The sequence below is a fragment of the Elephas maximus genome, chromosome 14, assembly GCF_024166365.1.
Source record: "Elephas maximus indicus isolate mEleMax1 chromosome 14, mEleMax1 primary haplotype, whole genome shotgun sequence".
NCBI lineage: Eukaryota > Metazoa > Chordata > Mammalia > Proboscidea > Elephantidae > Elephas > Elephas maximus.
The window spans coordinates 2,564,824-2,588,762 of NC_064832.1; the positions used below are offsets into that span (position 1 = coordinate 2,564,824).

Consider the following 23,939-nt stretch of genomic DNA (forward strand, 5'->3'; position numbering starts at 1 on the left):
AAGAGATTTCCCAGGTTATTAGGGAAGGGAATATGCTTAGGTAGACAGACAAAGTATAATTATTGCTGAAATAAGTGATAATAATAATCTGGATCAAAAACACAGTGGACTAAGAAACAACAGGGAGGATGATTAAGAATGGAATTTAAATCTATTCTTTTAATTTATAGTAACCATGTTTATTTACCTATGCATATACATATGCAGGTATGACTTATATACACATATATGTACATTTAAAGGATTCTAAAATATACGTTTATATCTCTATTGCATGAAAGACAATAACAAAAACACTGCTTATACTGACAACCTTAGTACTAAATCTGCACATAGTTTTGAATGTTATATATACTTCAAAGTTGAAACAGAAGTTTCTATTGTTTTTCAATGATTAGTATTAGAATTAATTTTGCTGTTTCATATTCAAACTAATAGGAGAGAAATAGTGGTCATGGGGGCAATTTGGGGCTGCGAGGAAAACGTCCAATATCACAGTCCCAAGAGATGCCCCAGAGCACACAGTTCACAGCTGGCCTTGGGGGGCCCTAAGCAATCTCTCATGCTGTGTATGGCTATCAAGAAAGAAGAGACCATGGAATCCTCTCAGAGAAGTGTGGACAGAATAAACTGCTTCCTTAGAAGGAGACATGAATTTAAAATTGATATCAGAGTGAGTGTAGGAGCTGGGTAAGGCTTACCTCATGGTATGGCTATTTATGGAAAATTTATAACAATTGTAACATTTTAACATAATAGTCTAACCTCTATTGTGTTAGCATGATAATTCTACTTACACAAACAAATTATATTAGATTATGAAGTAATCCCCAGATCCCACCTCCTTTTTATGAACTGTTTAGTTGATGGAAAATATGGTGTTGTGGGTTTAACCTTGATTATAACTATTTGAAATATCCTTATAAGTATATAAACCTACATAATGAAAAGGAAAAAATCTCTACCATTTTCATGTGTTCCCGTCTAGATTTTAAAATGATATTAATATGTCTATACAAATAGGGGTGAATGTTAAAATTTTCTTCTGCTTTTCTCATTTAACATACTGTAAAAATACTTCACCTTCCATGTCTGTCTATTACTCATTAGCATTTTATTCACAGTGTCATGCCTTATTAATTCGAAGTAGTCTGATTTACATAAACATCTTACTGTTATTGAACATTTTGGGCATTTCTTTAAAATTTTATTTTTATAAGTGACACTGCATCACCTTTTGTTATAAAACTTCCTCCACCTCATCTCACTTTTAGAATAATTGTTTAGAGTTCGGATAACTAGTATACATGATAACACAAAGGTGTTTATAAGTCAGAAATATTTACTAAATTGTTTTCCAAAAGGATTACACGAATGGAAACAGTTTCATTGCAATTTAGCAAGGAGTATAATTTTTTTAAAAAAGTGATTTTAACAATGCATAATTTATTCTTGAGGCAGAGTCAATTTTCTAGCTCACTCTGTGTGTGTAGTCACTGCTTGAAAATAATTCCGACATCACTCTTTCACGTGTTTAAAGCTTCATACTTTGCCAGTCACTGTCCTAGTAACCTTCTTATTGGACTCTCTTAAGTGAGGCAGCTTGAACAAGAGTTACTCTCCCTACTTTATAGGTGAGAACACTGAGGCTGAGTGTTTCGTTCAAGGGCGCATGGCTATTCCATGATGAAGCTGGGATGGCTACGTTTTTGACAGCAGAAACAAAGTCATTACCTTTTTCTTTTTTAAAAAAGGTTTTAATCCTGAGTAATTTTAAATTTAGAGAGAAGTTGCTCAGATTCTGTAGGGAGTTATTGTGTACTCCTCACCTAGCTCCACCTAATGTTAACATCTCATGTAACCCTGAGTTCATTTGGAAAATCTATGAAACAGACATTGGGATATTACTGTTAATTTAATTGCAGACTTTATTCATAATTCACTACTTCTTTCACTACTGTCCTTTTTTCCTGTTCTAGGACCCAATACAGGACAATTAACTTTTAAATGACTTAAAATCATGGATTTTGTGATCATAAGCCATGAGGACATTGTATTCTCCATTATAAACATTTTAATACTAATTTTGGAAATTCTTTTGATCTAAAAGCAGAGGGGGCTGATTTGTTTATATCTAAAGCGCTTTTTAGTTCTAAAACTGCATTACTCTTAGAACTCCCCATATAGGGGAAATGAAAAGATTAAGACTTATTTAATTATTAATATAGATTCAATTTAAAGTTCTTTGTCTAAAGGAACTACCTGAATAGAAGTGGATTCATGTGAGTTTGAGAGATACTAAAGGACTACAAAGTTTATTTAAAAATTCTATGCATTAAAAATTAGCATATCTACACTGTGACCAAATGAAATCATTTACATTGTTAAATAAAAGGTTGAGTCAAAGAGCTTATCATTAAAAGCACTTACTAGCCCTGTTCATGATAATGTGGGAATTATAAATAAAAATCTTGGTAATTCTTCTCTGTGTCAGTGGTCTGGGGGCTTGATCTCCTATTGATCATTTTTATGTGTATTCTGTTATCTGATTCTATCAATAGACATTCTTATAATCACCAGAAGCGTGTAAACCAAGGGTTTTAAGTAATTTGTTCCATGAGACATAACTGAATAGAAGAGCTTGGATTTGAACCCAAGCCTGTATGAGTCTAGAGTTGACGTTCTTACTTGTATCACTTCATTGCCTCTCTTGCTTTGGTCCTTGGCTAAACTGACCACTGTTGGCTCATATATTGATATTTTTTCATTTTTAATAAATGGTTGTTGACAGATCTAAGGACCTTTTTGGGTTTGTTTAATATTCTTGTTTTCTGGGTGACAGCTTGTAGCTGCATATGGAGTTAATAGTGCTGCCACAATTTTGAGTTGCCTAGGCTACCGGGAACATAAGGAAATGGCTGTTTTAAAGCAAGAGAACAGAAGACATTAACCTATACTATTGAATATTTGTTAATTTTATTCTTTAATCTAAGTGACATTCATCAAAATCAGTTCATTGATTATTCTCACAATAAGCCCCACTATTCTTTTATTCATCTTTGTTGTTGTTAGGTGTCACCAAGTCAGTTCCTACTCATAGTGAACATTTTGGACACTTCTAAAATTTTATTTTTAGAAATGTCACTGCATCACTTTTTGTTGTAAAACTTCCCCCACCTGATTTCACTTTTAGAATAAAAGTGTACATTCATCTATGTGCATCAAACATAATTATGTAAACTGTTTGACTGATAAACTTCTACTCTGTGTACAGGTGAGGAGGACACAGTCATCCTTCAAAGCTGTGTCTACCTATGGAAAATGAAGTCAGGAGTTGATGTAATTGTCTGGTTGACTCATAGTTGCTGTCAATTTATATATGTATATTATGTGTATGGTTAAGAGCTCAGTTGATAACCCAAAGGTCAGCATTTTGAATTCACCAGCCACTCTTTGGAAATCCAATGGGGGCAGCTCTACTCTGTCCTAGAGTGTTGCTTTAAGTCAGAATTGATTCCTCAGCAGCTTTTTTTTTTTGGTTTTATGATGAGTATTTTTTTTTTTTTTATGTATAGATCTCCAGCTCTTTGCACATGTCATTATAATACTTTATTTTGTCTTCTCGAGAGGCCCTTTGAAATTTTCTGTTCAGTTCTCTTACTTCATCAATTCTTCCTTTTGCTTTAGCTGCTTGACGCTCAAGAGCAAGTTTCAGGTTCTCCTCTGACATCCGCCTTGGTGTTTTCTTTCTTTCCTGTCTTTTCAGTAACCTCTTGCTTTCTTCATGGATGATGTCCTTGATGTCATTCCACAACTTGTCTGGTCTTCGGTCACTAGTGTTCAATGCATCAAATCTATTCTTCAGATGGTCTCTACATTCAGGTGGGATATACTCAAGGTCATATTTTGGCTCTCGTGGACTTGTTCTGATTTTCTGCGGTTTCAGCTTGAACTTGCATATGAGCAGTTGAGGTTCTGTTCCACAGTTGGCCCCTGGCCTTGTTCTGACTGATGATATTGAGCTTTTCCATCGTCTCTTTCCACAGATGTAGTCAATTTGATTTCTGGGTGTTCCATCTGGTGAGGTGCATGTGTATAGTCCCTGTTTATGTTGGTGAAAGAAGGCAATTGCAATGAAGAAGTCGTTGGTCTTGCAAAATTCTATCATTGGATCTCTGGCATTGTTTCTATCCCCAAGGCCATATTTTCCAACTACTGATCCTTCTTCTTTGTTTCCAACTTTTGCATTCCAATCACCAGCAATTATCATGTGCAATTAATATGTGCAAAGAGCTGGAGATGGAAAACCAAAAGAGAAGAACATGCTCAGCGTTTCTCAAGCTGAAAGAACTGAAGAAAATATTCAAGCCTCGAGTTGCAATAGTGAAGGATTCCATGGGGAAAATATTAAATGATGCAGGAAGCATCAAAAGAAGATGGGAGGAATACCCAGAGTCATTATACCAAAAAGAATTAGTCGATACTCAACCATTTCAAGAGGTGTCGTATGATCAAGAACTGATGGTACTGAAGGAAGAAGTCCAAGCTGCTCTGAAGGCATTGGCAAAAAACGAGGCTCTAGGAATTGATGGAATATCAACTGAGATGTTTCAACAAAGAGATGCAACACTGGAGGTGCTCACTCATCTATGCCAAGAAATATGGAAGACAGCTTCCTGGCCAACTGATTGGAAGAGATCCATATTTATGACTATTCCCAAGAAAGGTGATCCAACCAAATGAGGAAATTACAGAACAATATCGTTAATATCACATGCAAGCAAAATTCTGCTGAAGATCACTCAAAAACGGCTGCAGCAGTATATCGACAGGGAACTGACAGAAATTCAGGCCAGTTTCAGAAGAGGACGTGGAACCTGGGGTATCATTGCTGATGTCAGGTGGATCCTGGCTGAAAGCAGAGAATACCAGAAGGATGTTTACCTGTGTTTTATTGACTATGCAAAGACATTCCACTGTGTGGATCTTAACAAACTATGGATAACACTGAGAAGAATGGGAGTTCCAGAACACTTAATTGTGCTTATGAGGAACCTTTACAAGGATCAAGAGGCAGTTGTTCAGACAGAACAAAGGGATAGTGATTGGTTTAAAGTCAGGAAAGGTGTGTGTCAGGATTGTATTCTTTCACCATACCTATTTAATCTGTATGCTGAACAAATAGTGCAAGAAGCTGGACTATATGAAGAAGAACAGGGCATCAGGATTAGAGGAAGACTCATTAACAACCTGCGTTAGGCAGATGACACAACCTTGCTTGCTGGAAGTGAAGAGGACTTGAAGCACTTACTAATGAAGATCAAAGACCACAGCCTGAAGTATGGATTACACCTCAACATAAAGAAAACAAAAATCATCATAACTGGACCAATGAGCAACATCATGATAAACAGAGAAAAGATTGAAGTTGTCAAGGATTTCATTTTACTTGGATCCACAATCAACAGCCATGGAAGGAGCAGTCAAGAAATCAAAAGACGCATTGCATTGAGCAAATCTGCTGCAAAAGACCTCTTCAAAGTGTTGAAGAGCAAGGATGTCACCCTGAAGACTAAGGTGCATCTGACCCAAGCCATGGTATTTTCGATTGCATCATATGCACATGAAAGTTGGACAATGAATAAGGAAGACTGAAGAAGAGTTGACGCCTTTGAATTGTAGTGTTGGCTAAGAATATTGAATATACTATGGACTGCCAAAAAAACAAACAAATCTGTCTTGGAAGATATACAACCAGAATACTCCTCAGAAGCAAGGATGGTGAGGCTGCGTTTTACCTACTTTGGACATGTTGTCAGGACGGATGAGTCCCTGGAGAAGGACATCAGGCTTGGCAGAGTACAGGGTCAGCAGAAAAGAGGAAGATCCTCAACAAGTTGGATTGACACAGTGGCTGCAACAATGAGCTCAAGCATAACAACGATTGTAAGAATGGCACAGAACCGGGCAGTGTTTTGTTCTGTTGTGCATAGGGTTGCTATGAGTCCGAACCACTCGACGGCACCTAACAACAACAACAACAATGTATATGATAAGGCCATTACCCTCTGATTATAAATCATTTGCAGTTTATTTGCCTTTAGGTGACTCATTTATGCATGAACAAAGGAATCAGAAGATTTTAACCTTCAGAGGTGAATGGAGACTGTAAAAAGGCCATTCTTGCTCTGAAGTTCTCCCTAAAAATTCTCATCCCTCTCCATATTAAGGAAACCATGGTGGCGTAGTGGTTAAGTGCTACGGCTCCTAACGAAAGGGTCGGCAGTTCGAATCCACCAGGCGCTCCTTGGAAACTCTACGGGGCAGTTCTACTCTGTCCTATAGAGTCGCTGTGAGTCGGAATTGACTCGAAGGCACTGGGTTTGGTTTTGGTTTTTTGGTTTTCCATATTAATTCAGTGGAACCAACTTGGGCTTTGGAGCCAGAAAATCCAAATCTACCTCTGTTATTCTTTTGAATATAACCTTTCAAACGATGAGTTTGTTACCAGTAACACATAGATAATAAGACTTAACATGGACTGTATCCTAGACACTAGGCACTCAGAAATTGCTTTCCTTCCGTTGCCTTACTTAGTCATCAGCACAACATTTTGAAGTAGGTATTATTTTTTTTTATCAGTTTCTGTTTTCATTTTAAAATGATGAATTAAAAGATCAACCCAGCACTTAACTTATTACTTGCTAAGCATACAGCTAGGCACTTTTCCACAGGCGTTTATTTTTTATAAGGAATTAATTAATTCATCATAAATGTCCAGTTCAGCTCAGACTTATAAAGAAATATTTGAGAGAATAGGTATGATTTCCAAGTGCCTCTTAAACTGCAAGTTATCTCTTCTTCTATTTGTAGGTAAGGCAATCTTCAGGTGAGAGATGCATTTCCCTTGCAAGTCATGCTTGTTGCCTTGCCATGCCAATAACAGGGAAGAGTAAGACATTACTGTCCTCCTTTCTTCAGAGCTTCGATGTGTTTCAGACTCCTTCTCAACAAGTCACTTTTGGTAGCCAATATGGACTAATCAGAGTCAGCACCTAGATTAAAAAAAAATTTTTTTTCATCCCTACCACATATGAGTGTTTCCCTTCCCTCATACTGAAGCTCTATTTTAAAGTATTTAAGCTCAATCCTGCCTGATGTCTCACTACCACCTTCAAGAAATTTCTAATTTCATATTCTCAACAAAAATAGAAGCACTTAAAATAACTTTGCTTATGGATGCACCAACCTGTTGAGGACTAGTTAATACCATATACTATTCTGAGACAAATATCTCTTTCTCATAATTTCAGATTCTTCAAGGTCACTGTGGTAGCTTCCGCCTTTTCCTCTGACATCATGCAAAATCAAAGCTTTGTAACTGAGTTTGTCCTCTTGGGGCTTTCACAGAATCCAAATGTTCAAAAAATAGGATTTGTTATATTTTTGTTCTCCTACTTTGCAACTGTTGGGGGCAATTTGCTGATTGTGGTGACCATTATCAGCAGCCCAGCACTCCTGGGCTCCCCCATGTACGTCTTTCTGGCCTTCCTGGATGTGTGCTATTCCTCTGCATTAGCACCAAAGATGATTGTAGACTCACTCCACGGGAGGAAAACCATCTCCTTCGAGGGCTGCATGACCCAGCTCTTTGCTGAATATTTATTTGCTGGTGCTGAAATAATTATTCTCTCTGCCATGGCCTATGACAGCTATGTTACCATTTGCAAGCCATTGCTCTACCTCTCTCTCATGAACGGGAGGCTCTGTGGTATCCTGATGGGGGTAGCCTGGACAGGAGGCTTCTTGCATTCTGTGATACAAATTCTCTTTACTTTCCAGCTGCCCTTCTGTGGCCCCAATGTCATCAATCACTTCCTACGTGATTTGTACCCATTACTGGAGCTTGCCTGCACTGATACTCACATACTTGGCCTTTTGGTGGTTGCCAGTAGTGGGTTTATTTGCATCATAAATTTCTCATTGTTGCTTATCTCTTATTGTGTCATCTTGTTCTCGCGAAGAACACATAGCTCTGAAGGCCGGAGGAAAGCTCTTGCCACCTATGGATCTCACATTTCTGTTGTGGTTTTATTCTTTGTCCCATGCATATCTCTATATGCCCGACCTCCATCTGCTTTTTCCTTCGATAAGATGGTGGCCATATTTTACACCATTGTAACTCCCCTGCTCAATCCTGTGATTTACACTTTCAGGAATAAGGAAGTGAAAAACGCCATAAGGAAGTTGTGGACCAAATTGCTGGTGGTTTTTAATTAAAAATAAAACACTAAACATAACAAATTAAACCTTCCAGAAGAAAGAAATCAAAATGGGCTCAGACAAGAACTTTGTAGGGAATGGACCTCGTAAGACAGAAGGAAATGTAATACAACACAAAAACACTGACGTGGAGGTCTGGAAATGCTCTTTGCATCCTCAGATTACTCATCATCTCAGAGTTGGCAGTTCAGTATCCTTTTATGTAAACTAAGGAGAGTTGAATTTTTTTTTGCAGTTTTTTTTTAATAATTTTTATTGTACTTTAAGTGAAAGTTTAAAAATCAAGTCAGTCTCTCATACAAAAACCCATATACACCTTGCTACACACTCCCAATTACTCTCCCTCTAGTGAGACAGCCCATGCTCTCCCTCCACTCTCTCTTTTCGTGTCCATTTCCCCAGCTTCTAATCCCCTCCACCCTCTCATCTCCCCTCCATGCAGGAGATGCCAACATAATCTCAAGGGTCCACCTGATCCAAGAAGCTCACTCCTCATCAGCATCCCTCTCCAACCCATTGTCCAGTCCAATCCATGTCTGAAGAGTTGGCTTCAGGAATGGTTCCTGTTCTGGGCCAACAGGTCTGGGGGCCATGACCACCAGGGTCCTTCTAGTCTCAGTCAGACCATTAAGTCTGGTCTTATGACAGTTTGAGGTCTGCATCCCACTGCTCTCCTGCTCTCTCAGAGTTTTTCTGTTGTGTTCCCTGTCAGGGCAGTCATCAGTTGTAGCTGGGCACCATCTAGTTCTTCTGGTCTCAGGATGATGTATTCACCGGTTCACGTGGCCGTTTCTGTCTCTTGGGCTCGTAATCACCTTGTGTCCTTGGTGTTCTTCATTCTCCTTTGATCCAGGTGGGTTGAGACCAATTGATGCATCTTAGATGGCTGCTTGCTAACGTTTAAGACCCCAGACACCACTCTTCAAAATGGGATGAAGAATGTTTTCTTAATAGATTTTATTATGCCAATTGACTTAGATGTTCCCTGAAACCATGGTCCCCAGAACCCTGCCCCTGTTACACTGGCCTTCGAAGCATTCAGTTTATTCAGGAAACTTCTTTGCTTTTGGTTTAATTCAATTGTACTGACCTCCCCTGTATTGAGTGCTGTCATTCCCTTCACCTAAAGTAGTTCTTATCTACTATCTAATTAGTGAATACCCGTCTCCCACCCTCCCTCCCTCCCCCCTCTGGTAACCACAAAAGAATGTGTTCTCAGTTTCAACTATTTGACACGTTCTTATAATAGTGGTCTTATACAATATTTGTCCTTTTGCAACTGACTCATTTCACTCAGCATAATGCCTTCCAGGTCCCTGCATGTTGTGAAATGTTTCACAGATTCCTCACTGTTCTTTATCGATGCGTAGTATTCCACTGTGTGAATATACCATAATTTATTTATCCATTCATCTGTTGATGGGCACCTTGGTTGCTTCCATCTTTTTGCTATTGTAAACAGTGCTGCAATAAACATGAATGTGCATATATCTGTTCGTGTAAAGGCTCTTATTTCTCTAGGATATATTCCAAGGAGTGGGATTGCTGGATCGTATGGTAGTTCTATTAATAGCTTTTTAAGGAAGTGCCAAATCAATTTCCAAAGTGGTTGTACCATTTTACATTCCCACCAGCAGTATAGAAGTGTTCCAATCTTTCCACAGCCTCTCCAACATTTATTATTTTGTGTTTTTTGGATTAATGCCAGCCTTGTTGGAGTGAGATGAAATCTCATTTTAGTTTTGATCTGCATTTCTCTAATGGCTAATGATCGTGAATATTTCCTCATATATTTTTTAGCTACCTGAATGTCTTCTTTAGTGAAGTGTCTATTCATATCTTTTATCCATTTTGTAATTGGGTTACTTGTCTTTTTGTAGCTGAGTTTTCCAGTATCATGTAGATTTTAGAGATCAGATGCTGATCAGGAATGTCATAGCTAAAAACTTTTTTGCAGTCTGTACATAGTCTTTTTACTCTTTTGGCGAAGTCTTTGGATGAGCATAAGTGTTTGATTTTTAGGAGCTCCCAGTTATCTAGTTTTTCTTCTACTTTCTTTATAATGTTTTGTATACTGTTTATGCCTTAGTGGTTGGTGCATAAATTTGAATAATAGTTGTATAAACTGGTCTTCCTTGTAGGTTTATAGGTATTATCCTATCACTGACAACATTGTACTTCAGGATAGATCTTGAAATGTTCTTTTTGGTGATGAATGCAAAGCCATTCCTCTTCAAGGTGTCCTTCCCGGCATAGTAGACCATACGATTGTTTGCTTCAAAATGTCCAATACCTGTCCATTTCAACTCACTCATGTTGATGTTTATGTTTTTCATTTCATTTTTGACAATTCCCAGCTTTTGTAGATTCATACTTCATACATTCCACACTCCAATTATTAATGGATATTTGCAGCTGTTTTTTTCTCATTTTGAGTCAGGCCGCATCAGCAAATGAAGGTCCTAAAGGCTTGACTCCATCCACATCATTATGGTCGACTCTACTTTGAGGGAGCAGTTGTTCCCCAGTCGTATTTTGAGTGCCTTCCAACCTGGGGGGCTCATCTACAGGCACTATATCAGAAAATGTTTCACTGCTATTCATAAGGTTTTCACTGGCTAAATCTTTTCAGAAGTAGACTGCTTTGTCCTTGTTCCTAGTCTGTGTTAGTCTGGAAGCTCAGCTGAAACCTGTCAGCCATGAGTGACCCTGCTGGTATTCGAATACTGGTGGAATAGCTTCCAGCAAGAGAGCAACAGGCAAGCCCCCACAGTATGACAAATGACAGACACATGGAGTACATGCACATGAATAGATTGAAAATAGAATGGCTTGATTCAAATGCACCTTAGTCATCAAAGTGACGTTTCGCTTTTTAAACTTTAAAAGGGTATTTTGCCACAGATTTTTCCAGTGCAATACATCATTTCATTTCTTGAGTGCTGCTTCCATGGGTGTTGATTGTTGGTGTGTTAGTATTACTAAACTCCATACTGTGTTTAAATCTCACAAGTTTTCCTATCAATGTCCTGTCTCTGTTTCATGATCTAATTCAGTGTATCACATGGCATTTAGCTATAGTCTCTCCAGTGTCATCTGGTCTGTGACAGTTTCTAACTTTTTTCTCATTTTTCTTGACTTTGAAAATCTTAAAGAGCACTGGCTAGATATCTTATAGAATGTCCCCAAATCTAAGTTTGCCTGATGGCTTTCTGTGATTAAGTTGGGATTTTGAGTTTTGAGGAAGACTTTCACACAGGAGAAGTGCCTTTATCATCACATCATATCAGGGAGTGCATGATATGCCCATGGCATCACTCATAATGGTAACCTTCATCATTTGGTTAAGGTAGTTTTACACATTTCTCCACTATAAACTTAAATGTAGAATTTCAAATGCAATACAGTTAATAGCAGCTATTTATTTTTTATATGTTCTTTTTTCAAACTCTGTAGTTCATGTTTTCTTCAAGAAAGATGAATTCTTTTAATAATTTAATTTCTAAAAGAAGACTAATGGAATAGATTCAGTAATTATCCTTAATGATTTTAAAGAAAATACATCCACCGCAATGACACAAGAGAGAATTTCAACTAATTGCTTGGTTCGTGGCTCACTGAGTAATGTTTTAGTTATGATTCTCTGGGGTCTATATCTCCACGGTCATGGCAACCCAAACCCTCCGTGCCATCGAGTCGATTCCGACTCATAGCGACTCACGGTCATGGCAGCGGATATAAATCCCAGAGACTGGGAAGTTTTGGACTGTGGATTTGGGTTCAGTTTTTTTTTTTTTTTCTTTTTAATCTCTGATATTTCTTATATCTGGGAAATAAAATGCCATTTTCCTGGCACACTCATTTAAATGTACTGTCACTTGTATTACAAACCTCAGGTCTGTTAGTTTTTTAAAGAATGTTTAATTACTGAGAAGAAAAATGCCTGGAATTCATTAATCTTAAAAGGAAATCCTCATTAAATTAATTAATCAAAAGCTCCTGGTTTCAGGTCAGTTCAGTTCTCTTCTGGTATTTTTCTGTTAAGGTAGAAAACATGGAACACCAGCTCATACGGATTAAAAAATGTAATAGATCCCTTTTTATGGTTGGACCTGTTTGAATTTTCACTAACAGGGCATGAAATGGTCCTGAGAATTATACTGTGTGTTGCAGAAACTGGCAGTGGTGACACTACTGAGAATTCATAGAGAAAAGTGGCAGAAGACTTTGGAGAGGTTTGCTGATTTTGAACTCCCCTCGTCCTAGCTTCCATTTGAATAAAATCTTAATTCTAATCCATAGGTTTTCAACACGTTTATTTGAAATTGCTAGGGCACAATGTCAAAGTTTTCTCTGTGTATCTTTTTGTTATGGACCTAATAAGTGTCTTAAGTAGTAGCAGGGATAGTAGGCATCTCCCTAACTTGCCAGGGTTTTGCCTAGTTAAAACAGGGTATATGTTCAAATGTTGAGGGAGAGCTTAATTATTAAAATAGCGTAAACAATAATGGATGTTTAAAATGTATCTACCCAGTCCCTTTTGTTATTGGGAAGAATATGCTCACGACAAATACTCTGTGTCGGGGCTACTTGTAGTGCATGTAAAGTAGGCACTCCTGGGGCTGAGTCCAGGCAAAGCTATAAAGTTGAGACAGATCACTGATGTGTTTTAGCTCCAGCCTCATGTCTATATCCTGGGGACAGTCATTTTGTGTGTTACTATTCTCATTGCCAAGTTTATCTCATCATAAAAGAGGGCTTGCTTCGTATTGGTTAAGAAAATATATAATTTGCAGTGTAGAATTTTTTTTAATGGAATTATTGTTGGTGAATATAAGATAGATATGCTTTCTTGAAACTATATATGTATATATGTGTGTGTATACACACATATGTATATGTATAAGAAAGAAATTACTTTAATTTTTACTACTTATAAAATTTTAATTAATTAAATTTAATTAATAATAAAAGTTAAGCACAACAATCAATAGAAACCCCATAAAATATTCAGGAGTCAGTGTACCACTGATGGAGGTTTTGATGACAGAGACTACACGAGCATCTCAGGGATGAGGTTATGTGTAGAAATCTGAACTATTAAGTGAAAAGTTGGGCTAGATACATTTTAAGGTATATTTCAACTCAAAAATTCTGTAAGTATTTAATTCCATGCTATGCCTAGACAAGGTGGAAAATTTAAAAGTAAATAATTCTAAAATTTTTAAAGGTTTTTTTTGCTTTTATTGTACCACCCTGGATTCTGGTCTCTTTAATTTCTTTTATGCCCTATATGTATATGTTAGTTTCATATTAATAATACTAACAAAGACTAGCATTTAAATAGTTATATGTATATGTAATGTATATAAAAAAACATATAATAAAGAGTAATATATTAAAGACCCACTGCCGTCGAGTCAATTCCAACTCATAGTGACCCTATAGGACAGAGTAGAACTGCCCCATAGAGCTTCCAAGGAGCACATGGTGGATTCGAACTGCCTACCTCTTGGTTAGCAGCTGTAGCACTTAACCACTACACCACCAGTACTTCCAAAGTTTTATAGAGAGAGAGAGAGCCCTGTCGTTGTAGTGGAAACTTTGGTGGTCTAATGGTTGACCTTAGAAACTCTCCTTGGAAACTCTATGGGCAGTTCTACTCTGTCCTATAGGTTCAGTATGAGTTGGACTCTATTTGATGGCAAAGGGTTTGGTTTTGGATTTCGTTGGTGTAGTGGTTGAGAGATCGGCTGCAAAACCCTAAGGGGCAGTTCTACTCTGTCCTATATTGTCTCTATGAATCTGAATCAACTTAATGGCAACAGGTTTTCTTCATTTATATATTTTTCACACGAGTGTTTTTCACACTTTAGCATGCAACAAAATCACCTGGAGGCCTGATTTCACCCCAAATTATGAGCCTCATCTCAGAGTTTTTATTTAAGAGGTTGGCAGTAGGGCTGAAGAATTTGCACTCCTAATAAGTTCCCAAATGATTCTGATGTTGCTGATTTGGGGGCCATACTTTGAGACTCACTGTTTCATATCACTCCCCACAGAACCACATGAAACCTCTTTCCTCTCTCTGCTTCTTCCTAGTCAACTTGTGTTTTTTCTCCAACAGAAATCATGTTATCCGAAGGAAATCAAAGTATCATACCCACTTTTATAATGTTGGGTTTTTCAGAATACCCAGGACTCCAGGTTCCACTCTTCCTGACTTTCTTGTCCACCTACACAGTCACCACGGTGGGAAATCTAGACATGATAATAATTATCAGGATCAATCCAAAACTCCACACGATTATGTACTTTTTCCTCAGTCACTTACTTGTCTTTTGTGGATTTCTGTTATTCCACTGTAGTTACACCCAAACTGCTGGAGAACTTGATTGTGGAAGGCAGAACTATCTCTTTCTCTGGTTGCATCATGCAGTTTTGTCTTGCTTGCATATTTGGAGTGACAGAAACATTCATGTTAACAGCGATAGCTTATGACCGTTTTGTGGGAGTTTGTAACCCCTTGCTGTATACCACTACTATGTCATAGAAGCTTTGTGTTCTGCTGGTGGCTGGGTCCTACACATGGGGTGTAGTGTGCTCTCTGACACTCACATACTTTCTTCTCACAATAACTTATCGTGAGTCTAGCATTATAAATAATTTTATCTGTGACCACTCTGTAATTGTTTCCGTCTCCTGCTTGGACTCCTACATCAGTGAGATGCTGTGTTTTATTGTCACCATAATCAATGAGGTGAGCAGCCTGATGATCATCTTTACTTCCTATGTATTCGTTTTTATCACTGTCATGAAGATGCCTTCTACAAGTGGACACCATAAAACCTTCTCTACCTGTGCCTCCCACCTGACCGCCATCACCATCTTCCATGGGACCATCCTTTTCCTCTACTGCATCCCTAACCCCCAAACTTCCTGGCTCATAATTAAAGTGGATTCTGTGTTTTATACTGTAGTGATTCCCACATTGAATCCGTTAATCTACAGCCTTAGGAACAAGGATGTGACGGACACATTCAGAAAATTAGTTAAAACAAAACTCCTTTTTCAATCACCATGATATTGTTAGGTTCAGTATTTTATATTCCAAAAATAATTTGATTCATTGTGTTAAAGATTGTTCAACTCGCATAGTATAATTTATTATTCAGATTATTTTACCCAGTAGCCTGTGAGTTAATACATCTACAGTAGTAGCATATGTATGATTTTATGATGACTGATGTTTCCATACATCAATGTTTAATGAAATAGCTCCAAAGCATATGTAAACCAAAAATTAAAAAAATAAAATAAAATTCTCGACTTGTTGCAATATATGTGAATTATTTTAAAATACTTTACCATATATGGTGTAATTTTTTATGTGTGTTCCCAAGGTAAATCAAATTCCTAGTTTATCAAATATGCACAAATCCAGCATATTCCCCTAGAATTCTAAACAGAAATTCTGTCCTCTAGAGGTGGCTTTAACAAGTGCTTCAGTTTATGGTGTCTTGTACACAAGGCAACCTTTTGATAGTTATTACACTGAATAGCAGAATTCATCTATTAAATAAAAAATATGGCCTGCTGACTAGGAAACCCAATTTAATTAAAGTATTGTTTTACCAGCCTCATATTCATTTTATCATTTTTTTCTAAAGAAAGTATTTGAATAATTAAAATAATAGGCTAATGGAGTAAGGAGATACCTACAGATCAATGGAATAGAATAGTGTCCAAATATACTCATACATTTTTTCTCATTTAAATTTCAATGGAGAAAGGATACTTTTTCAACAAAATAATTTGGGAACAATGAGATACTCCTATTGAAAAAATAACCTTAGGTCTTACCTCACACCATACACAAATATTAATTTGAGTTGAAAGTTAAAACTTAACAGAAATTAAAAAATGGCAGAAACATAGGAAAATTTTTGAACACTTGGCGTAAGGACTTTTTTTACATAGAACAAAAAGAATGAATTAAAAATTGATAAAATGAATTTTATCAACATGAAAAATGACTGCTCTTCAAAGACACCGTTAAGAAAAAGGAAAGGGCAGCCACAAACTGTGAGAAAATACTTGCAATATACACGCCTGACAATTGATGTATATGTAGAACATATACAGAAGTTATCCAACCAGCCGATGAGCACTTGAAAAGCTACTCGGCATCATTAGTCATCAGTGCAACGTGTATTAAATCTAAAATGAGACACCACTACTTACCCAATGGAATGGCTAAAGTTAAAAAGATAGAAATGTCAAATATTCCTGTGAACACGGATGAGGTGGAATATTCATGTACCTCAAATGGAAAAGTAGCAGGTAAAATGTACTTGAAAAACAGTTTAGTGGTATCTTATGAACTTACACAGGAACTTTATATAAAATTGAGCAGTTTCTTCCTTAAGTGCTTATTTACCCAAGAGAAATGAAATCAAATATTTTAACTTAGGAGAAAATGGTTCTTGTTAATGTGTGCAACTATATATATATATATAAAATTATATAGTGGAGGAAAAAAATACAGTGGTGTGTGTTTGTGGGTGGGTGCGTGTGTGTGTTCCTTTTATGAATACTTTTTGCTCTTTTCTTAAGTGATATTTCAACAAGAGGTACATTTTCTTTCATGATGAGTTATCAAGCATAAACAGGAGAAGGCAGGAAGGATAGAACAACCTGTCGTCATTTTAATCCAGGGAAAATGAAATATAGTGACTGGACGGCACACAACAACAATGCCTCCAAAACCAAAAAAACAAACCCCGCTGCCCTAGAGTCAATTCCAACTCACAGCGACCCTGCAGGACAGAGTAGAACTGCCCCGTAGCGTTTCCAAGGAGCACCTGGTGGATTCAAACTGCTGACCTCCTGGTTAGCAGCCGTAGTACTTAACCACTATCGCACCAGGGTTTCCACACACGTAAATAACATATATGTCTATAACAGGTAAATCTGCACCTGAGTCGTGCCTTTGCTGACCTTGATCTTCTCATAATTGAAATCCATCTAAGTTAAGACGTTTTGGGAACTGGACTGATGAGGTATAATTCCCCTCTGATGTAAGTGTCTTGTCGAGATCGAAGGTGGAGTTGTGGTTTGTCTAAAAAGGGATGGCTTTTCAACTGCAATCACTTCTGATACAGGACAGAACACCTCTATAACTCAATGTTTGGGTCAGGACAAGAAAAACAATTCTTGCTTTTAAACAGGCAGAATTTAGAACAGCAATTGCTTTTCATAAAAGTATTACAAGGTCCACTGGAGTAAAAAAGGTGCCTGAAAAGTGAAAAAAGCTCAGACAGTTCCTGTCTGTGGTGATGCCAGTTTCCTGTGACCCACTTTCCTTCCGACCCAACCACTCAGAGTTAGGTCGGCTCTCAGAGGTAACGAGCCCAGTCCTCCAGGCGCCATGTCTCCTCAAGACCTCAGATATCAGCTGCAAGCTAGGGGTCTGCGGCCCTCACATCTGACCTGTTAACTCCCACCGCTCCCTGAGGTTTGAGAATTTGCTAAAATGACACACAGGAATCAATTCCAATTTCATTACGGCAAAAAAGGATCAAAATGAAGAGACATATAAGGAAAGATCTGGACATGTCATTGACTGCTAACCTAAGGGATGCCAGTTTAAACCCACCTAGCAGCTCCTGGAAGAAAGGCCTGGCAAACTGCTTCCATAAACATCACAGTCAACAAAACCATGTGGAGTAGTTTTACTCCGTAAGACATGGAGTTGCCATGAGTTAGAGTCAAATGGACGGTTTTTTGAGGGGAGGTTCAAAACTCAGCTTGTCTACATGGTCACTGTGGTGGGGAACCTGGGCATGATTGTGATCATCAGGATCAACCCCAAACTCCACACCCCCATGTACTTTTTCCTCAGTCACTTGTCTTTTGTTGATTTCTGTTACTCCAGTATAGTTACACCCAAACTATAACAAAACTTGGTTGTGGGAGACAGAACCATCTCCTTCACAGGGTGCATCATGCAGTTCTTCTTGGCTTCTATATTTGCAACTGCAGAAACATTCATATTGGCAGTTATGGCCTATGACCGTTTTGTGGCAGTTTGTAACCCCCTGCTTTACACCGTTGTCATGTCCTCAAAGATCTGTGCATCATTAGTGGCCGGGCCCTATGCATGGGGTATAGTTACTTCCCTGACACTTACTTATTTTCTGCTGGCATTATCCTTCTGTGGTTCTACTATCATAAATAACTTTGTCTGTGAGCACTCTGTCATTGTTTCTGTCTCGTGCTCTGATCCCTATGTCAGCCAGGTGCTTTGTTTTGTCATTGCCATGTTCAATGAGGTGAGCAGCCTGATGATCATCCTCACTACTTATATTTTCATTTTCATTACTGTCATAAAAATGCCTTCCGACGGGGGGTGCCAAAAAGCCTTCTCCACCTGTGCCTCCCACTTGACCACCATCACCATTTTCCATGGGACTGTCCTGTTCCTCTATTGTGTACCCCATTCCAAAACCTCATGGCTCATCGTCAAAGTAGGATCTGTGCTTTACATAGTGGTCATCCCCATGCTGAACCTCCTGATCTACAGTCTCAGGAACAAAGATGTGAAGGAGACTGCCAGAAAGTTAACAAGCCACACAATACAATCTTGAAGATTGATTTATTTCTGGAAAGAATTTGCTTTATGATGTTGAATATTGTTCAGTGTCTCTAGAAGAGATGCTAATTCAAATTATCTAGTCAATATACCCATCTGAATTTTACATCTATTACAATACACCAGTTATCTGATAATTTGATCTCCAGTTACTTGAATCTTTAGCAAAATAGTTTTGAATCGTATGTGAAGTAAATCAAGTGTAGTGGATTGAATAGTGTCTCCCCCCAAAATACTCATACCCACTTAGAACTTCAAGAATATGACCTTTTTGGAAATAGGGTCTTTGAAGACATAGTTAAGCTAAAGATTAAAAATACAATCATACCTCCTTAAAATGAAAACTGATTGCCATGGAATCAATTCCCATTCATACCAACACTATAGGACAGAGTAGAACTGCACCATAGGAATTCCAAGGCTGCAATCCTTATGGAAGCAGACTGCTACATCTTTGTCCTGTAGAGCAGCTGGTGCATTCAAACTGCCAACCTTTGGGCCGTGTTCTTAACTGCAGCGCCACCAGGAATCCTTCATACTCTCTTAGGCTGGGCCATAAATCCAGTGAGAATCTCATTATGAGAAGTAGCCAAGGACACAGAGTCACATAGGGAAGAAGGCCATGTGGAGATGGGGGCAGAACTTAGAGTTATGCTGCTACAAGCCTTGGAACACAAGGAACCATCGGAAGCTGGAAGAGTCAAGGAAGAATTTTCTCCTGATGCCTTCAAAGAGAACATGTCCCTGCCAGTACCATGAATTCAAACATTTGGCTTCCAGAACTGCAAACAAATAAATTTCTGTTGTTTTAAGCTACGAAGCTTGTGGTGATTTCTTTTGGCAGTCCTAAGAAACTAATACAATAAGTAAACATCAAACTGTAAAACTCAAATTCCTTGATTCACATATTGACATTGTGAATGATTAAAACACAAAAAACAAAAAAATATTCTTCAATCCGACTTAAGCAATATGGGTGTCATAGTTACAGAGAAATTCTGAAAAATTATAACTGACTAGGGTTATGCATATAGGAGAATTAGCAATAAGAGCCTGGAGGCACTATCGCTAAACTTCAACCAAGTTCTTTATTCCTTTTTCCCCAAGGCCGTATATATATGTTTGTTATTGTACAGGAAGTGATGGTAAATATGATATCACTGAGTGTGAAGACAAAATGTTGATTTTTATGTGACGGTCCTGATGGGTAACCAAGGGAACAAAAATTAAAAATCATAATTATGAGCCTCACAGTCTAATGTGTCAAACTCTCTCCTTCCTAACACCAATAGCTTCTTAGTAACATCATTTTAGAAAGAATACCGGCTGCTAAAGACATAGAACCTTAAACGTTGATATCAACCTTCTGATATCATACATATCAGAGCAAAGGAACACACTGAAAGAGACAGAAAAGCAGAAAATGGACATGTAGAGGCAAATGTAAAATAATCAGCATGATAAGATATTAAAACATATGTTGACTTAATGGATGAATGAGTTAAACCTATTAAATATACCAAAAAAGACCCCATTGCCAGTCAAGTCAATTCCAACTCATAGCGACCCTATAGGACAGGGTATAACTGCTCCATAGGGTTTCCAAGGAGCACCTGGTGGAATCGAACTGCTGACCTTTTGGTTAGCAGCCAAACTATTAACCATTATGCCACCAAGATTGTTATAAAAAAAGAAAAGCACCAGATCTAACCATCTTACCAATGTGATTTTAGCACTTAGCAGTGGTTTTTACACCTCAATGTTTATACATGTCACCCAAGCTCCTTCTTAAATGTGGATATGATTGTGTCCCATTCCTAGGAATTCTGATCTGGGCCTAGGAAAGTTCATAACCTAGAATTCTAGTGGCAAGGATCTCTGATGTGAGAAATCCTGCCTTAAAAAAATTAGCTTAGTTTTGTTAATTCCATAGGACATTTAGTAATGTGCAAATAAAGCCTGGTAGGCAACTTCATGCTGCAACTTTTCTATGTGATTACAAGGAAATTTCAGTCATTAACAATGGTACAAAGAACCTGGCACTTGCCTTAATTAATTGGCTTGAGACACAGATGCTAGTGATTCCCCAGAGTTGGAGTCCCAAGGGCTGTAGAGGTAGACGTAATAGCTGCAGTGCTCCCGAAACACTCGGGTTACAGAGAAACACGACAGTGGTGGCCTGTTTCTCTGCAGCAGGTGAGTTGCCTCACGTTTTTTAATGAACCGGTGAAAATATTATTTTCCTGATGTGTTAACTGTCTTCTCTGATTTTTCTTTCAATATTAAGTCACTGTAACTGCTAAGTCTGAGCCCCATCATATTAAAGAGAGAAGTTAATATGGAAATATTTATCTTTATTATCCACTGACAGCAATTTCACAAAGAATAGAATAAACTTTCTGCTTAAAAATGGATATTTATCCTTATCCTCTTTACATGCACCTTAAATTGGTATATAAACTTTTCTAAGAATTGAGTCAACAAGTTATAATTTATATGCAAACATAACTTTCTACTTAGTCCTGTTATAACTCTAATTTGATAAATCTTGGAACCGCTAAAATATATGCATACATGCATGTATACATGATACATGTGTGCATGTGTGCATGTACGCATGTATGTGTGCATATACATATACATACACATATACATATATATTTATCAGCTGCTGTTGAGTCAATTACAACTCATAGCAACCCTATAGGACACAGTAGAACTGCCCCATATGATTTCTAAGGCTGTAAATCTTTATATGGAAGCTGACAAGTATATCTTCATCCCATGGAGAAGCTGGAGTTTTGAATCGCTGACCATTAAGTTAGCACCCGAGCACTTTAACCACGACTCTACTCAAACCAAAACTGAACCCATTCCCATCCAGTTGATTTGGACTCATAGCGACCCTATAGGACAAAGTAGAACTGTCCCAAAGAATTTACAAGAAGCAACTGGTGGATTCAAACAGCCCATCTTTTTGGTTAGCAGCCAAACTCTAAACCACCGTGCCACCTCTACTCTACCAGGGCTCCTCATATATCTGTGTGTGTGTGTGTGTGTATATATATAATGCCTAGGTTGTAACAGAAGATAAGCCTTACATCAACCTAAGCCATAAACCCTAATAAAGTGGGCCCTCATGTCAAAAGGAAGTCATTATCCCCCTTAGCCTCAATCACTGGGCAATCAAGATATTCAAAAGGAGTAGTAGCCTTCATGGAATAAAAAGTGCTAATGAAATTGCACTGCTTTTTTCCTAGGTTCTTTAGTATTTCATTTTCTCCTTAAAATACAAACATATTCCTTTAAATATTTTAATTGATTTGAGAATACAGGCAAAATATAGCAGCAGTATATTTTATTCTTTGAGACAAACATTTTACATTTTTTTCACAGAATCTAGCTAGCTTATGTACTGTATGTATGTCCTATATGTATGTATGTATTTGCTTAGTGTCAGTTATGTGCCTTTGATGGTACTTGTGCATGCAAGGAAAAAGCTAATGTACATGTGAATATAACTCCTACACACTCAGTATCACAAGTGTTTCTATGGAAACCCGTATTCTAATATTTCAAAGGGCAATGGAAATTCATAAATGTTTTAGACATCAGCTTGGTTTGGCATACACATAGCAGCTATTTGCATAAGGTATGTTCCTTATGGAGAGAACCAGTTCCAATAACTCTTTATTCTCACTTTCTTTTCTCTACCATAACAAAACATATTTGTCATTCACCCCCATAAACCTTCCCCTTTGACAGGAACAACACTCTCCTCCCACCCCTTTCTCTTCAAAGGAAGAACAGTGATGGCTGAAAGAAACCTGAGTGTGGAGACAACCTTTGCCCTCTTGGGATTCACAGATTACCCAGAGCTTCAGATCTCTCTTTTCCTTGTGTTTCTGATCACGTACATTGTCACCGTGGTAGGGAATCTTGGGATGATAGTGATCATCAAGATTAACCCCAAATTTCACACCCCCATGTACTTTTTTCCTTAGTCACCTTTCTTTTGTTGATTTTTGTTACTCCTCTATCGTTACTCCAAAGCTACTTGAAAACTTGGTCATGGCAGATAAAACATCTTCTACTTTAGCTGTATGCTCCAGTTCTCCCTGTCCTGCACTGCAGTGGTGACTGAGTCCTTCCTGCTGGCAGTGATGGCCTATGACCACTTAGTGGCCATCTACAATCCTCTGCTCTATACAGTGGCCATGTCACAAAGACTCTGTGCCCTGCTGGTAGCTGGCTCATATCTGTGGGGGATGTTTGGCTCCTTGGTACTCCTTTGCTATGCTCTCCTTCTAGACTTCTCTGGACACAATGTAATCAACCACTTTTTCTGTGAGTATACTGCTCTCATAGCTGTCTCTAGCTCTGATATACGCATTCCTCACCTTCTGTTTTTTGGGTTTGCCACCTTCAATGAGGTGAGTACACTACTAATCACTCTCACTTCATACGTTTTTATTTTTGTGAGTGTGCTAAAAATCCAATCTGCCAGTGGACGTCGCAAAGCCTTCTTTCTCTACCTGTGCCTCCCACCTGACTGCCATCACCATCTTCCACGGGACCATCCTTTCCCTCTACTGTGTGCCTAACTCCAAAAGCTCTTGGCAGACAGTCAAAGTGGCCTCTGTATTCTACACAGTGGTTAACCCCATGCTGAACCCCCTCATCTATAGCCTGAGGAACAAAGATGTGAAAGATGCCTTCTGGAAGTTAATAGCTGCAAAAGTCCTAGTTCACTGACCCAAACTCAAAACACGGTTGGAGTCCCAATGAGCAACTGGACCAGACCCTACAATGCTTCTAAAATCTGTAGGATGTATTTGTACAAGATGTTTATGAATGTTTATCATGTTAATATATTGTGAATTGAGAAGTTCAAATCCCTTGAATATGCCAAAGAAGTTTAATTCTGGAGTGAATTCCACAGGATTTTGATCCATGGAGTATCTATCTGCTTCTTCAAATTTTCTGAAAACTAACCAAATAC

At 38.1% G+C, this 23,939-nt stretch overlaps 4 pseudogenes; all 4 read left to right on the forward strand.

Annotated features, from left to right (window-relative positions):
- Positions 1–7,228: 7,228 nt before the first annotated feature.
- On the forward strand, positions 7,229–8,280 carry LOC126058401 (olfactory receptor 4C15-like; annotated as a pseudogene).
- A 6,135-nt stretch (positions 8,281–14,415) lies between these two features.
- Positions 14,416–15,367, forward strand: LOC126058402 (olfactory receptor 5D13-like; annotated as a pseudogene).
- Positions 15,368–18,101: 2,734 nt separating this feature from the next.
- On the forward strand, positions 18,102–18,932 carry LOC126058403 (olfactory receptor 5D13-like; annotated as a pseudogene).
- A 3,817-nt stretch (positions 18,933–22,749) lies between these two features.
- On the forward strand, positions 22,750–23,692 carry LOC126058404 (olfactory receptor 5D14-like; annotated as a pseudogene).
- The last annotated feature ends 247 nt before the right edge of the window (positions 23,693–23,939 follow it).